We start from the raw sequence: 15,307 nt of genomic DNA, 5'->3' as shown, positions 1-15,307 counted from the left end.
GAGGAAATAAGGGAATAATAACTACTTGAAACTAGTTGAAGCCGAATTTGCTTTGAGCCCCTTTTGAATTATCATTCATGTTTATCAAAAGCAAGACAAATGACCTCTAATAAGACGTATTAATACTCTGAGGTAACTAGTCTGCGAGTCCCCCGGTCTTCTGATTTTTATTTATGAATAGCACAGAGGGATGAACGATCTCGCGGATAAACCGGTGTAAGTGGATCAACGTCGCTACCTTGAAGCGTGGTTATGAAAAATCTCAATTCTGTTGTTGAACGGTAGTGCCACCCTTCGAACCGAAAGGCATTTTTTTTATTGCTTAGATGGGTGGACGAGTTCAAAGCCCACCTGGTGTTAAGTAGTTACTGGAGCCCATAGACATCACGCAAATGCGCCACCCACCTTGAGATATAAGTTCTAAGGTCTCAAGTATAGTTACAACGGCTGCCCCACCCTTCAAACCGAAAGGCATTACTGCTTCACGGCAGAAATAGACAGGGTGGTGGTAGCCACCCGCGCGGACTCACAAGAGGTCCTACCACCAGTAAGAGGTCCTACCACCAGTAAAGAGGTCCTACCACCAGTAAAAATTAGTCAGGACACTGGTACTTACCCAATAATTAGGCAAATTTACATAATTTACGGCTTTCGATTTTTTATTACGCGATATTATTATTTTATTTTAGTCCTGCATCGTGGTATTGCTTTGGGGACGCATGTCAAGTGAGTAAAGAGGTTAAAACAGCCTAACAATACCGTTGCTCACCTTGAGAAATGAGATCAAAGTCTCAACGTCTTAACAATGAATTATCTCGTTACATTCTACCGACCTTTTACGATCCATACGCATTCGCCTAAAGCCTGGACGAGTAACTTAACGCCAAATCAGACGGACATGGTAAATTTAATAATTCTATTTCTGCATCACAATGAATTGAGCCCATAATTATAACCGATGTAACAGAAGCTAAATGAAAAATTGGTTGGATTCATATTAACGGCCGTCTGATGTAGTGGTAAGTGAGATGGTCACTACAGAAGGGGGTCGCGGGTTCGAATCCCGCCAAGGGAAGATATTTCTATGATAATAAATATAAAATGTATTTTCCAGGGTTATGGATGTATATTAAATATACGTGTATGTGTATGTGTATGTGTATGTGTATAATAAAAATCATACCTGTAACACAAGTTCTTGACGAACTTAGTCTGGGACCAGTTAACGTGGCGTGATTGTTAATAAATATTTATTTATTTATTATTTACCTTTCGTTTCATTGTAAACATAAATATAAATAATGATAAATATATAAATATAATAACAGATATAAAGTAAATATGTTGTTTTAAGTACAAGTGTATTAACAGTGATTGTAGGTTTATCATAGAGATTTTCGTAATTAACATTTACATTACTCGTTTAATACACCATCATAACTTTTTTAATTGATTCTGATTGAGGAATATTTTTTTATTGCTCTTGTAGGCAGACGAGTATACGGCCCATCTGATGGTGAGTGGTTACCGTCGCCCATTGACCCCAGCAATGTCAGGGGCAGAGCCAAGCCACAACCTTCTGTAAATTGCTTAATGCACGAAACCCCATGAGTTGGTATTGAGATACGCTGTTATGTCGGGTTCTCGAATAGTTTTACATATGAGAAATAATACCGTGTAACAAAATAAAGACGAATTCCATATATTATTCAAAGATACAACCATCTTGCTTGTTTCTACAGCGAGGCAATCATGTATTCCGATTGCAACACTGGAACAATTATTGAACAATACAATTGAGTCTTTCACCTTGTTTCTGAAGGTAGCTGGCAGAGTTCTCATCCTGATGTCGATGGTTTCGCGGTAAGCAAATGGGTTATATTCGATCGTATGAAGGCCGAAAATAATTGTAGGTTTGTTTTTCAGTTATATACTGGTGGTACAACCCATTAAAATGGAGCGCGTGACTTCTTTGCGGTAGATACAGGTAGGATGGTAATATAATAACAAAAGAGTTCGTAATAAGCCCCCTCGATCAGTAGACGATCGCAATACTTGATCGTCAGAGAACACTACCGTCCGGTTTTTGGTGCAATGCTTTATTCACCTTCCACAACACACATGGGAAGACTGATGCGGTATTTTATAGCGGCATAACACAGTCGCTTTGAAAAATAAATGAGTGCTTAGGGGCTATTATACCAATGCGTAGTAACAAATCGTTTGATGCCGGACCATTTTATTTGTTAACTAGCGACCTGCCCTCGCTTCGCTTCGGAAACTGTAATTTATTATTGATTTTCCCACTATTTAATAGATATTATTATACATATAAACCTTTCTCTTCAATCACTCTATCTATTAAAAAAAACCGCATCAAAATCCGTTGCGTAGTTTTAAAGATTTAAGCATACATAGAGACAGACAGATCTAGGGACAGAGAAAGCGACTTTGTTTTATACTATGTAGTGATGTTTTATTTTGTTTTACGATAAAAAAATCGAATATGGAATGAAACATTTTTAAAGAGTACGTCATCTTAAATAATTATTTAAAAAAAAGCGCCATTACTAAATTTTATTAAATTTAAACGAACAATAATAAGCGTTATAATTTAATAGGGCTGTCGCTATTTATGTGTAGTCGGTGACGAAAGCTTAAATTAATAAAACGTGTTGTCTGACTCACACACGGAAGGGACCTTCGTACGCAAAGTACCCTATTCCTCAGAGAAAAAAAACCCTTACGTGAAAGGAAACTACGCGCAACAAACATTTGCGGTGCTCATTCGCAAAGATAAATTATCCACTGAAGCGCAAAAACCCAGTCACTTCAACCAACGACGATAACATTAACTGTTGATCACTCGTACTATTTCAGTAAAACAACGATCGTAATTAGTTCATATCTCGACGCGTATAAGGCTCGAGACCCATATTCGCTCAAGGCGAACAAAAAGAGTGGGATCGTTTTCATCTTCAGCGCTAAATAAACACTTTAGCATAAAATACATTTTATAAATTCACTGCCGGGAGTACTGTTTCGCCGAATAAAATTAAGCTATAAAATTAAACGATAGCATCAGAAAGGAGAGTCTCCACATAAATTATCATAAAGAAAACCCGTCGAAAAGGGACTCAAAGAATCGCATTTCGCCGCGCAACTTTTACGCTGTCAAAATACGAAACCTGTTGCGCTCATTGTGACCGTAATGATTATTATTTCGGACTTTAATTTCGGTGTAGCGGCCGCTTGACCTTTTCACTCAAAAGATTTTTTTATTTCTGGTTTATCACGAACTGGATCGAAGCTGTTGGAGCAAATGAGGCTGCTACATCCGTTCACTAAGGTCTCCGGCGGCCACGCCTAGCTCAAACGACTGCCGAAGCCTATAACGTGACTATTACGCACTAGTCACTGACTTTGAGTGCTCAGAATTCATAATTAGCTGTTCGAAAGATAAATGGCGCGCGTAACTTGTCTTAAGGTATTTTGCAACTTCTTTCTACTGTTTGCTTAAAGATAAATTTAAATGAAGACAACAAGCATTAGTTATGAAGCCGATTTCAAATTGTCGAACCTTTGAGATTTTAGTATCGCTTCAGATTTTGGAAGGAATTAATAAATTTACTTACTTATCGAGCAGATACCCCGCTGTGGAATGCTATCACACAATATTGCTTTGCATCTTACTTTGTAAAGTTAAAATGGATCCTTTGCATAATAATACGCAATACAATCTACATAAAAGTTTGTAAAAAAAAACAAATATAACATAATAATAAATAATACATTTTAACTCGCTCTCAACCCTATCTTTCTGATTGATGGACCATGATCATGATGATATGTCACTTTTTAATACTCCGCATACACTTAGCTCGTCTACCTAGTATTTAGATAATGGAACCCATAGACTTCACTAAGTGTGTGTGTGTGCGAGAGAGAAAGAGACAGAGAATATAATTTATTACACACCAAAATACAATTAACATTGAAAAACAGTTAACAAGCAATTATAATTACGTTATATTTATTATAGCTAGGACTGCTGTAGTTATTTGTACTCACTCACAATATTTAATTACGCAAATTTATACAGTTCGGGGGCTTTATTTTCATTACACTATATTTTGCTTTTAAATCGGAGGTCGTTCAAGAACGCGTTTTAGGTATGAATGTACTAATTAAAATTGGCACCTGTCGTAGAATGTGAACTCAAAATAATTGAATACCCATCCCGTTTTATACTACTAAGCTACTATGAACTCACTAGTGTTTGCCGGAGTCCATGGACAACAGTAGATGTCAATTTATACTCGTAGAAATGATATTACGAACAATTAAGTACTTCAGAACATAATGTAGAAATGCTTCAGAAATTGTGGCAAATTACACGTGCGAATTTGGAATAGATTGTATTTAATAATTAGTAAAGTTTGGTACAGGTTAAAAGTGGGAGTGGAAAAATGTGAGATGGAAAGTAAGCGAGGGAAGGTTGCTGCTACTGATGATAAATAAAAAGGCTGGGGTCGTGTACCCGTAACCCCTGTTGGATAACCAGATCAGTGGAGAAACCTCTTACATTAAAAAGAATTCTCAAAAAACTCATCTTTCTCACAAATTACCCAATTGAAGCAAATTAAAAAGAACTAGGTATTCATTTCAAAAAACCTGTAATTTACATGCAAGTGCAAGATGTAATGTCAAAATGCACGCATCGAGCAACACTGGAAGGTACAATAAACATGTCATCTTTTAATTGACCGAAATTAAAGTCTCACCGCACAATACGGACTGCAAACATAATGCAGCGAATCTCCCAGTACCTTGAAACATTATCGATGTGATTTCACACGAAGCCCCGTTCGAAGTGAGAAAGAATCGCAACACTGTAAATAACTGCGCGATGTTTTAATGAACACCATGTGTCGGCGTTTTTTGTAGTTGTTTATTCGCTGGTTTTATTGTAGTTTTTACGATTCTTAATTAAATAAACTAGAGGTCCCGCAGTAGTCGAAATTCGACTACAATTAATTGGAATTGTAAGTTTGTACACTATTATGATTGTAGTTTATACAAATTTCGCCAAGACTAAACTATAACAAAATATTAACAAAGACAAACGATATTTATTCTATTCTCAATTTGACAACAGACGTCAAGAACAAAAGTTTGACAATAAATAAATAGTATGCATGTGTGCGTCAAATACATGATATGTAGTGTGTGTAATGTTTTCTGTATTGATTTAATGTATCTTTTATGCATTGTTTGAAAAAAATATTAGCCTTGTGCACTTCTTCTCTATATTTTCTATAAGTGTGAAAATTTTCATACTCCTCCGTCCGCGCAATTTTCGTAAAAAGGGATACAACGTTTTTTCTTCACGTATTAATATAGATATATAGATAGATAAGAGACGAGATATATAGATAGATAGATAGATAAATTAGAAGACTAAGTAAGAAGAATAAGTAAAAATTCTTAACGTTAAACATTCTTTTTTCATTGCGTAAATAGATAACAATAATAATAATAATAATATTTATTCAAGCCTCTTAAAATACAAACACGTACAAAAACACTTAACACTAGTATAATAATATACATGGCTTTTTTATGAGGTATATAATAACAATATTCCCTGATATATTAGATGAAAGTGCTCACAGCCCACTTGTTATTGTTTTTGTTGTTGTAGTCCTCCGCTGGTACATAGTGCCCTCACAAGTTGTCTCTACTTGACCCTGTCTTGCGCTTGCTTCTTTACATCACTCCAGGTCATGCCGGCAGTCCTCATCTCTATCTCCACGGTGTGTCGCCAAGCATATACATAGCGACCTGGTCTTCTCCACTTGTGATTACTTTCGTGAGTGTGGACATTATTAAAACTATATAATTTTAAAACTTAATTTCGCATTTATTATTTTTATTTTACTAATTCTGACGATACGAATATTTTACAGTTAGTTACTTTTTAGTCGTATGACCACAGAAACATAATAGTATTTCAGTTTAATTATCACATAAGGCATTACGTAATTAAAAATTGCAGAGATACCGGATTAAATTATAATTTCCTATTTCTGCCGTGAAGCAGTAATGCGTTTCGGTTTGAAGGGTGGGGCAGCCGTTGTGACTATACTGAGACCTTAGAACTATATCTCAAGGTGTGTGGCGCATTTACGTTGTAGATGTCTATGGGCTCCAGTAACCACTTAACACCAGGTGGGCTGTGAGCTCGTCCACACATACAAGCAATAAAAAAAAAAAAAAAAAAAAAAAAAATAATAGCAAGCCGAGTGTATTATTTCTGGTTAAAGTGAAATTAATAACGCTTTTAAATTTATTTTACACATTGGATATGGATACGACTCTGAAACATTGACTATTATCGTAAAGATTCGATTAAAATTTCCCATTTCTCGAGTGACTCAGGCATGATTTAATTAGTTTTACTTCTACCAGACTAAGTAGATACTGTTGTTAATATTTGATTAACACGCGATAAATATCGTGTTAAATTTCGTTTGAGTAAAAGTTTACTTTCATTTTAATAATTATTCAATTAGCTTGGATTGATCAGGGCACTCCATTAACGTTCACTCGTTGTTTTTAATTGTTTTCATGTGTGAAACGTGTACTTAAAATAAATCATTCAAAATCATACAAGTTTTATGTTTATTAATTAAATAACAAGAGATCTGGTATCATTATTTCTATGCTCATAGTCCCAGTAGCTGTATATCGGCATATTACTATCCGGCTTGAGATATGGTATTTACTACTTCCTCGGCCATTTGTACAGTATAGCAATTACGTATGTCATTTGAGCAGGTCTTACATACTTTTGTTTCTAATGACTTCGGTCATTGCGATTTAAGTAATAGGCACAGAGCTCGCTAAGGATCATTGTCACTATAAAATTTATAACAATAAAGTTTATTCTTCAAAATACCACTATCACTTTTCAGACATGTAGGTTGGAAATTTATACACGATGTTCACACGCGAAGTTTTTCGGCCATGAAACTGTTGACGGGAAAACTGGATTATTAATGAGTAATCGACTCGATTTTTGTAGATTAAAATCACATTTATTGTCGCACGAAGTGCTTTCGGCAATTTTTTCCCGAGGCCGAAAGCATAATGAAGAGTTACAACAGTGTTGATTTTAACAAAATGAGCTGCGTAATTTATGAAGCTTACTTAAAATTTGTACGTGACACACTGCTGATGAAAATCACAAACAAGCAGATTAAATAAAAGCTTCAATCAGTACATACTTCGGTTATTTATTGACGAAAAAATAACATTACACAGATTACATCACTTTATAATGAGTTCATATTATCATAGTCTTACCTGATATGTGTTATTCAGATTCAGGATTCACATTCATTTTACGAGCTAATATAGGCGCACAGACGTACAAAAGTAAAGCAATCGTCAACGGACATCGAATGATAAGGTTATGTGTGTGTGTAATTAGAAAAACAAAAACAGCCAATTCTGCACTGTTTGATCATGAGACATTTCCGGCTGACTACATTCAAGGCTATGCTAACAACTTGTATTTTTTTTATAATTTAGTGGACCTAGATGGGGAATCTAATTCACGGTCCGTTTTGTGGAAACCTTTATCTCTCAACCCAGACATTGACTTCGCCGGCCAGAAAAATGACGACCATCCGATTTCTGCTATCGTAATTCGTGTTAATTGAAATCAATTTAAAATAATTTAATTGTCGTTATGCCCTATTGAATATCATTTTCTCTTCTGTTGTCCAACAAATTTTCTGTTTTATTTTATCTAGCTAGTAGCTATTAACAAGGTTTAGTGATATCAATAAAAACATTTTGGAGACAGTTTTTTGTTTTTAGTCTGTAAATAAGGAAACAAAAGGGCAAATTAAATCTAACTCTTGGTATCATTCATAAAAAGTAACCATAAATGTAACCAAGGTAAAAAGTGGTATATATACAAATTTTAAAAATGAATGATTCAGATCCTTAATGATTTTAATGTATTAAAATATCGATCATTATAGGGAAAAATTTCCTTAAAAGATATAAAAACGCCATTTTTGGAAGTTGTATCTTACTGTCGACAAATAAATCTTATCAACCGAAAAGTAAATCAAAATATAAAAAAAAAAAAAATATATATATAGTGAATATATAAAAAACCCCTGAATTTACATTACTATATTCTCATACCTGTGTGTTTCCATCATCATATTATTATTGGACGTAAGAAACTGTTTGTCATAATTTTATGGCATTTTAATAAGACAAACCCTCGGGCGGACTCTGACGTAGAAGAGTATTTCCATAAATCGTCACATCTCATGATTGGAAGTAATTTATTGAGCCCGATATGCTATCTTAAAAACGTGTTGTAATTTATAATGAAACTTGAAAAATTTTTCAAATCGGATACAATGTTTTCCGTATTTCATTCATATTGGAATTTCGACCTTATGTCTCAAGGTGGGTGAAAGCATCCAAGTTGTGATATCGACAACTTAAAACCAAGGGCCGTGAGCTTGATCAGGTATTTATCTGAGTAAAAAAAAAATCTACAAAATTAAAGTGTCCGCAATAGCAAAAACAAATTCTGCCACTAAGCTTTTGGATCTTTCGGTTTGAGGGGTAGAAGTAATGTATTGCACGGTCTCTGGGCCACTTGAAATCAGACGGATCCTGAGTATGTCTGCCTGTCTATGCAAAGAAGTAAAGAATGACACCCGGTGATCTCGTAACCGACTGATGCGCTAGATCAAGCCGTTAAATCTATACTAATATATACATTCACAGTGGTTTTTACGGATGTTCCGTTATAACTACTGAACCATGCATCCGATTGACTTGAAACTTGGTATCCATGTAGAAAATACATGTACTCAATGGATAGGCTAATATTTATATGAGTGTTGAACTCTCTAATAATAATGTTAATTTTAAATGCCTAGCGAACCAGGCGAGTACGGCTAGTTATTTATAATTACGTATGAGTTTTGCAAAAAAAAAAAACGAAGAAAACAACAAAATCACACTGTCTTAATATTAATTAATATCATACAAATTTTAAGTGCACGTTACGTAGTGGCTTGATAAAGCGATTTTCCTTTTTAATAATCTTAATTGACTGTCGTTGTGTGAAATGAAACGCTCGGAACGATTGCGTAACATTAGCTCGACTGTCGCTAGGGCCGTGTGTATCGGGGACAAACTTAACAAACTCGCGGGTCTGCTGGAAGAGATTTCTTAAAGAAATAAGCAGTGCCTTTGTACATAATTTTCCTATTACTCTGTACTATGTCTTCTTTTTTGTGTGTACATAAATAAATAAATTAAGGTATCGTGTGCACACTTTCAAATCAAAAATTAAATCAAATCTGTAAGCGGAGTAAAATGTCCCTTCGGAACAAGGTGACACTTTACAAAACTTGCATAAGGCCCGTCATGACTTACGCGAGTGTGGTGTTCGCTCACGCGGCCCGCACACACATAGACACCCTTCAATCCCTACAATCCCGCTTTTGCAGGTTAGCTGTCGGGGCTCCGTGGTTCGTGAGGAACGTTGACCTACACGACGACCTGGGCCTCGAATCAATTCGGAAATACATGAAGTCAGCGTCGGAACGATACTTCGATAAGGCTATGCGTCATGATAATCGCCTTATCGTTGCCGCCGCTGACTACTCCCCGAATCCTGATCATGCAGGAGCCAGTCACCGTCGACGCCCTAGACACGTCCTTACGGATCCATCAGATCCAATAACCTTTGCATTAGATGCCTTCAGCTCTAATACTAGGGGCAGGCTTAGGGACCCCGGTAACCGTACTCGTCGAACTCGACAAAGAGGTCGACGTGCAACCTAACCCATGCATCAGCCCGCTGAGTTTCTCGCCGGATCTTCTCAGCGGGTCGCGATTCCGATCCGGTAGTAGATTCATTCGCGAAACAATTGCTCTTGAGTTGTTAGGTCTCCTTCGGAGGCGCTCGGGCAGTTGTTAGCAAATCCCACCCCTCTTGGCTGAGCCTTTGCTCGCCCACCTGTCCTGGTGAAACTGGAAAGGCCTTCGGGCCACCAGTAAACTTTCAATCATAAAAAAAAAAAAAAAACTTATAAACCGCTATGAATAATTACTAATATATAGCTTATTTCTAGTGTGTAGCGGTCATGCATTCTATTTAGCTTATTATAACTATAAAATATGTTGTAGGCTACGGATGCTTCGAATTTAAACTAAATCCCACCACCTCCCAGAACTCAATGTTCTGAAATATTTTAAATTTTATTTTTATTACTTAGTTAGGTGGACGAGCTCACGGCCCACCTGATGTTGAGTGGTTACCGAAGCCAATAGACATCTGTAACGTAAATGGCACCACCCACTATGGGACATGAGTTATAAGGTCTCCTCACTTGTAACAGTACAACGGCTGCCCCGCCCTTCAAACCGAAACGCATTACTGCTTCACGGCAGAAATAGACAGGGCGGTGGTACCTAGCCGCGGACTCACAAGGGGCCCTACCACCAGCTTTACTCGTTAATTCGAAATACAGTTTTTGCACATAGCAGATTTTGGTTTGACAGCGACGATATGTAGTGCTCATCTCCTTTTACCATCGCACCGCTCTACCCAAGCTGATTTAATTCATAACAGCTGGAGCCGCTGCATTTATACGTTCGAATTTCAAAAGACCTTTTTGCCACTTACTATATGACATCTGAATGAACTCCCCTCCACGGTGTGTCGCAAAGACTATGATATGTCCTTTTCCAAAAGAAACTTAAAGAGAGTCCGCGTCAGTAGGCCACGACCTACCAGTGAAGCGTAGCTTTGCTGATGTCCCTGAGCGACGGTGACTACTTATCGTCAGGTTTACCTGTAAATGCAATAAAAATAAATATTTTATAATGGTCAAAGTTTGTAGGTATTTGAATGTATATAACCCAATCACCCAAAAAAGTCTTAAACGGATTTGCATGAAACTAAGATATATTCACAACCCGAATTATCAAACACGATACAAATTTAATTTATAAAACATGACACGCTTAAATTCTATTACACATATAATAGAATGATAATTAAAAATCAGATCTCTTGTCTCGTGTAAATAAAATAAATAATATATATCTTTTATTTCGAAACATCATAGAATCATACTGTGTTAGTATTACACGGAGGTTTTACGACAAAGGGAAGATCTTCCACCGGGCGGTAGGCGGTAGCTCGGTAGACCAACGGTCCGAACTTTGTTGTTCGAAACTTGTATAAATGCAAGCTAATCATTTAAAAACTATGTTAGTAAAAAAAAATTTTTAAAGTAAATCAAATCCGTCACTGGCAGTCTCATCAAGCACTTAGAACATGCTTGAAGAGCCTACCCAAGGTCGGTTCATCTAGCATGACTTTGATGACGATGATGATAACTCTATTCTTCCGTAAACATTTATCAATAGGCGAGCCGTAAGCCTAAATAACCACCTAGAAAAATTAATTAATTAAAAAAACAATAATTCTTGTTTTACATCCCTAAATATTGGGAATCTTTATTACGAAGACTGTGTAGCTGTAATTATATTATTTATTATTCGAAACATCGGAAATAATAAAATTAAAACAATAGCCGCGAGATTAAGCCGTAAAAATAGTTTTAATTGTGTCTATGACTCGCGAAGACGGAATAAAATCATCCCATAAAAGGAGTTCCTATTCGTAACAATAAAACTACTCACATTTTTTTTTATTTCTGGATATGGACTTATAAAATTAAGTCGATATTCATGAAATCATACTTCGGACGATTCAACAAAAAAAGGCTAAAAATAAACATTAATTGTTATACATATTCAATCAAAATTTACCTAGTTGTAAAGAAAACGATATAATCGACAGGATAACGTTATTAGGTTGTTTTTTATGTGGCTAAACTTGTGTCCTATATTGCTTTTATTATTACAAATATGTTTTCGTTACCTTCGTTATTACAAATATTCTAATTAAAATAGTCTTACATCAGTCCTTTTAATTCAATGTGAGTACAATATTCACGCTGTATACCTTCGACATAAGATTTAACAGCTTACTCCATTTCTTTAGTACAGCCAAATGTTTCCAAGTAAAAGATTTCAACGAGATTTACACATTAAGCTCCCGCTAACGGCGCGGCGGTGAGCTTCGTGAAAATGTTAACTAGTAAATATTTTAATTATTCTGAATAATATTACGCAGTTGCGTACTAGTAATGTAGCCTCCAATTGAAGGTACATTAAAATAATTTCATCAACAGCACACAAATGTAACCTTATTCATCAGAATAAATTTGATTTAATTAATTCGTTACTAATTAAATGATTCGTAGAACTAACGTTGATATTAATAATAGATGACAGATCACTGGAAATTGCGAGATACTCGTCGATCGTACGATATAACGACACAGTTACTGTTGAACTATGTATGTTTTTCTTAGACTCGAAAGGAGTTTCGTAGCGATCTTGTACTCGTAAAATGGCGGGAAAAGAATCGTAGACAGTAGTCAGTCGATGAACGTAAGGGCACGTACGCACTGGGAGGCGTCGCGCTTGCGACTAGCCGCGCTATCGTTCACGCGCCGGTCCCGTTAGACAAAGAGAGTGCAAAGCCGTGTCGGGTGCGAGCAGTGCGACCACATCGCCCTCGCCCCGTCCGCGTCCCATCCGGAAGCCTTGCTGAAACTGGACCGTTTTCTTTTCTTGTTATTATTGAGATCGACTCTCAAGTTCTGTTGTTGTCGCGCGGCGCGCCGCTCGCGCTGATAACGCGATGCCACGCCGGACTGCGCACGCGCACCACGACACGCTCCGCAGAACCGAGCCAGCGCGGACTTGCTAAAAAATATAATCCAACCCCCCAATTATGGAATGGATATTTCTCTGTGAACAGTGATTGACTAAACGAGAATTGTTATCTATATATTTAAACTCTTTTTTATTGATGTGCGTTTGAACGTAGTGTCAAGGAAAGTGAAACTGATATACTGTGTGATTCTATGAAAGGATATTTTAATTGAACCTTAAATTTAAAATCAGTGCGAAAGATTTTTTTAACCCTGCAGTATACCTGTAAGGGATATCCTCGGACAACGAGAATTCAAGATTCCATTATATTTTTCATCAGGTAGGTGACATTTCGGCTCAAGTATATAATACATTGTGAATTTTTTTATTTTTATTTATTTGAAAAGTATGTATTTTAATACGATTAAAACACTATTTCGAAAATTAAAATGAAGCCGCAAAACAAAAAAATACATTTAAATAATCGAACACTAATTTATAATTTTATCGCCCATTTAAATGAGACACGCGCGAAAATGAAGATAAAAATTTAACGCAATTAGCACAACAAATATTTTAAAAAATATATGACGAATAATGTAATTTATTTGATGTATTAATAGACCACCGTCAAATTTAAACAATTTTAAACTAAACTATTTTACATATTTCTGATTTATTAGAGTGCTAATTCATTGCTTAATAACTACGATTTCCATATAAAATCCATAAGATTAAATAAAAGTTTTTTTTCTGTTTTTACTTAAAGTGATCATCCATATGCGCTGGGATTGAGTTATTTATTTTCACTACTGTAGTAAATAATACATTTTTACGAAATACAAAAGTTTTGAAGCAATTATTTGACGCCTCCGTAAGACTACTAAAATTGTAAAGTATTGAAAACTGTGAAAATATAACGATAATATATAACGCGAGACGAAATCTTAAAAGTAGTCTTAATAATTTGTTGTTGCTTAAATAATCGTCGTCTTATAACGAAATTATTGGGAGTAATTTCGGGAATATTTTAATTTTTAGCTAAAAGCGTGTCGGAAAATCAAAGTGAAGGGTGAAATTTTACTGTTTTCGCATTCGGCACAACATTCGGGATAAAATAGAATAAAGAAATATAAACTAGTTGATTCGACCCAGTTAACCAGAACTAGCGGGTGTCCGCCCGCCGCGCTGCCGCCCACCGTCGGCAACCACTTTTTGCTCGAATTCTGCCTTTTGTACTATCCGTTCATTGTACTGAAACACGCCGGTTTCTGCTCATCACTTATTACGGTGTTTTGAGTGTGTACACATTTATTTATTTACTAGCGCCCCGCTCCGGCTTAGCTTGGTCATTAGCAAAAATTTCAAGTCGGCCATTAGCCATAATTTCAAAATAAAAAATTACAATACACACACATTAGCCCTTATATTTGCGTCAGGTTTCTAAAAATAGAAAATTATAAAAAGGTAGTTTGAATAATTATTTTTATTTTAATTAACTTTTTTCAAATCGGACCAGTAGTTCCTGAGATTAGCACGTTCAAACAAACAAACTCTTCAGCTTTATAATATATATATTTTTTGCATTTAATTAAATTGTTTCAATTTTTGTATTTTAATGATTTATGAAGTATTAAATACAACCGTATTTAATTATATACTGTCTGCAAAATAATGTGAATATGGTTGAATTAGTAATACTTCACTAAACAAATTAAAGAATAAGTGAAATAGAATAATGAACTTATTTCAAAGTACGTTCAAAAACTAATTTTGCTCACAATAGCTTACGCTTTTTTATTTAATACCCAGAAAAGATATTAAGTCTTCCAGCTAAAGATGTCATAATAGATTTCTAAAGATTTCATTTTCAAATCACGCGACATCACTTACTGTGAGAAACGCTACGTGCGTCGCCTACGTGACAGCTCCGTTGCTCCAGATATAATATAAAATGCGCAGCCTCTGATCTTTATCTCGCGCTTAAATGTTAAAAATATTTCAAAAAAAAAAAAAACAGTCAAGTAAAAGTGCAATTTCATTCCCGCAGAAGACAACAGAGCGTTGCACTTAGAAGTAAGGCTTGAATTCTAATTGTGATATTTCTTCGTTTGCATCTATTTTGGCGGGATAAAAAATAAATACTGTTACAGTTTTATTATCTGTATTCTTTTTAACATGAGCGGCAGTTACTTTTTTTTTACTTTTTTTATTGCCCTTGTACGCGTTCTAGTTTTAAGAGCAGAATCGCCGTTATGTAATGCACATGAGACTTCGTCCTCAAGCTGGGGGGCTACCGACTAACGACGATAAAAAAACACATTTAATAAAACAATTCGCGCACTTAAAAAGCTTCTTTGCTTCATTCCGTCAACAAAAAAAAAACCAGACAATTACAAATTAATTGAAACTTCAAAAATAATAAAATTAGATAGACGCAAGATTAAATCGTACTATAAAGTTA

At 35.6% G+C, this 15,307-nt stretch overlaps 1 protein-coding gene across 1 annotated transcript in view; it reads left to right on the top strand.

Moving 5' to 3' along the window:
• The first annotated feature begins 12,764 nt into the window (after nt 1-12,764).
• Nucleotides 12,765-15,307, top strand: part of LOC119630503 (transcription factor hamlet) — a 135,167-nt gene continuing 132,624 nt past the window's right edge. The window contains exon 1 of the mRNA XM_062676165.1: nt 12,765-13,183. The gene's annotated coding sequence lies outside the window, so the exon portion shown is untranslated. The remainder of the gene's footprint in view (nt 13,184-15,307) is intronic.

The sequence above is a fragment of the Bombyx mori genome, chromosome 3 (assembly GCF_030269925.1).
Source record: "Bombyx mori chromosome 3, ASM3026992v2".
NCBI lineage: Eukaryota > Metazoa > Arthropoda > Insecta > Lepidoptera > Bombycidae > Bombyx > Bombyx mori.
The sequence above is the reverse complement of the archived record's forward strand: the minus strand, read 5'-3'. Positions and strand labels throughout refer to the sequence as shown.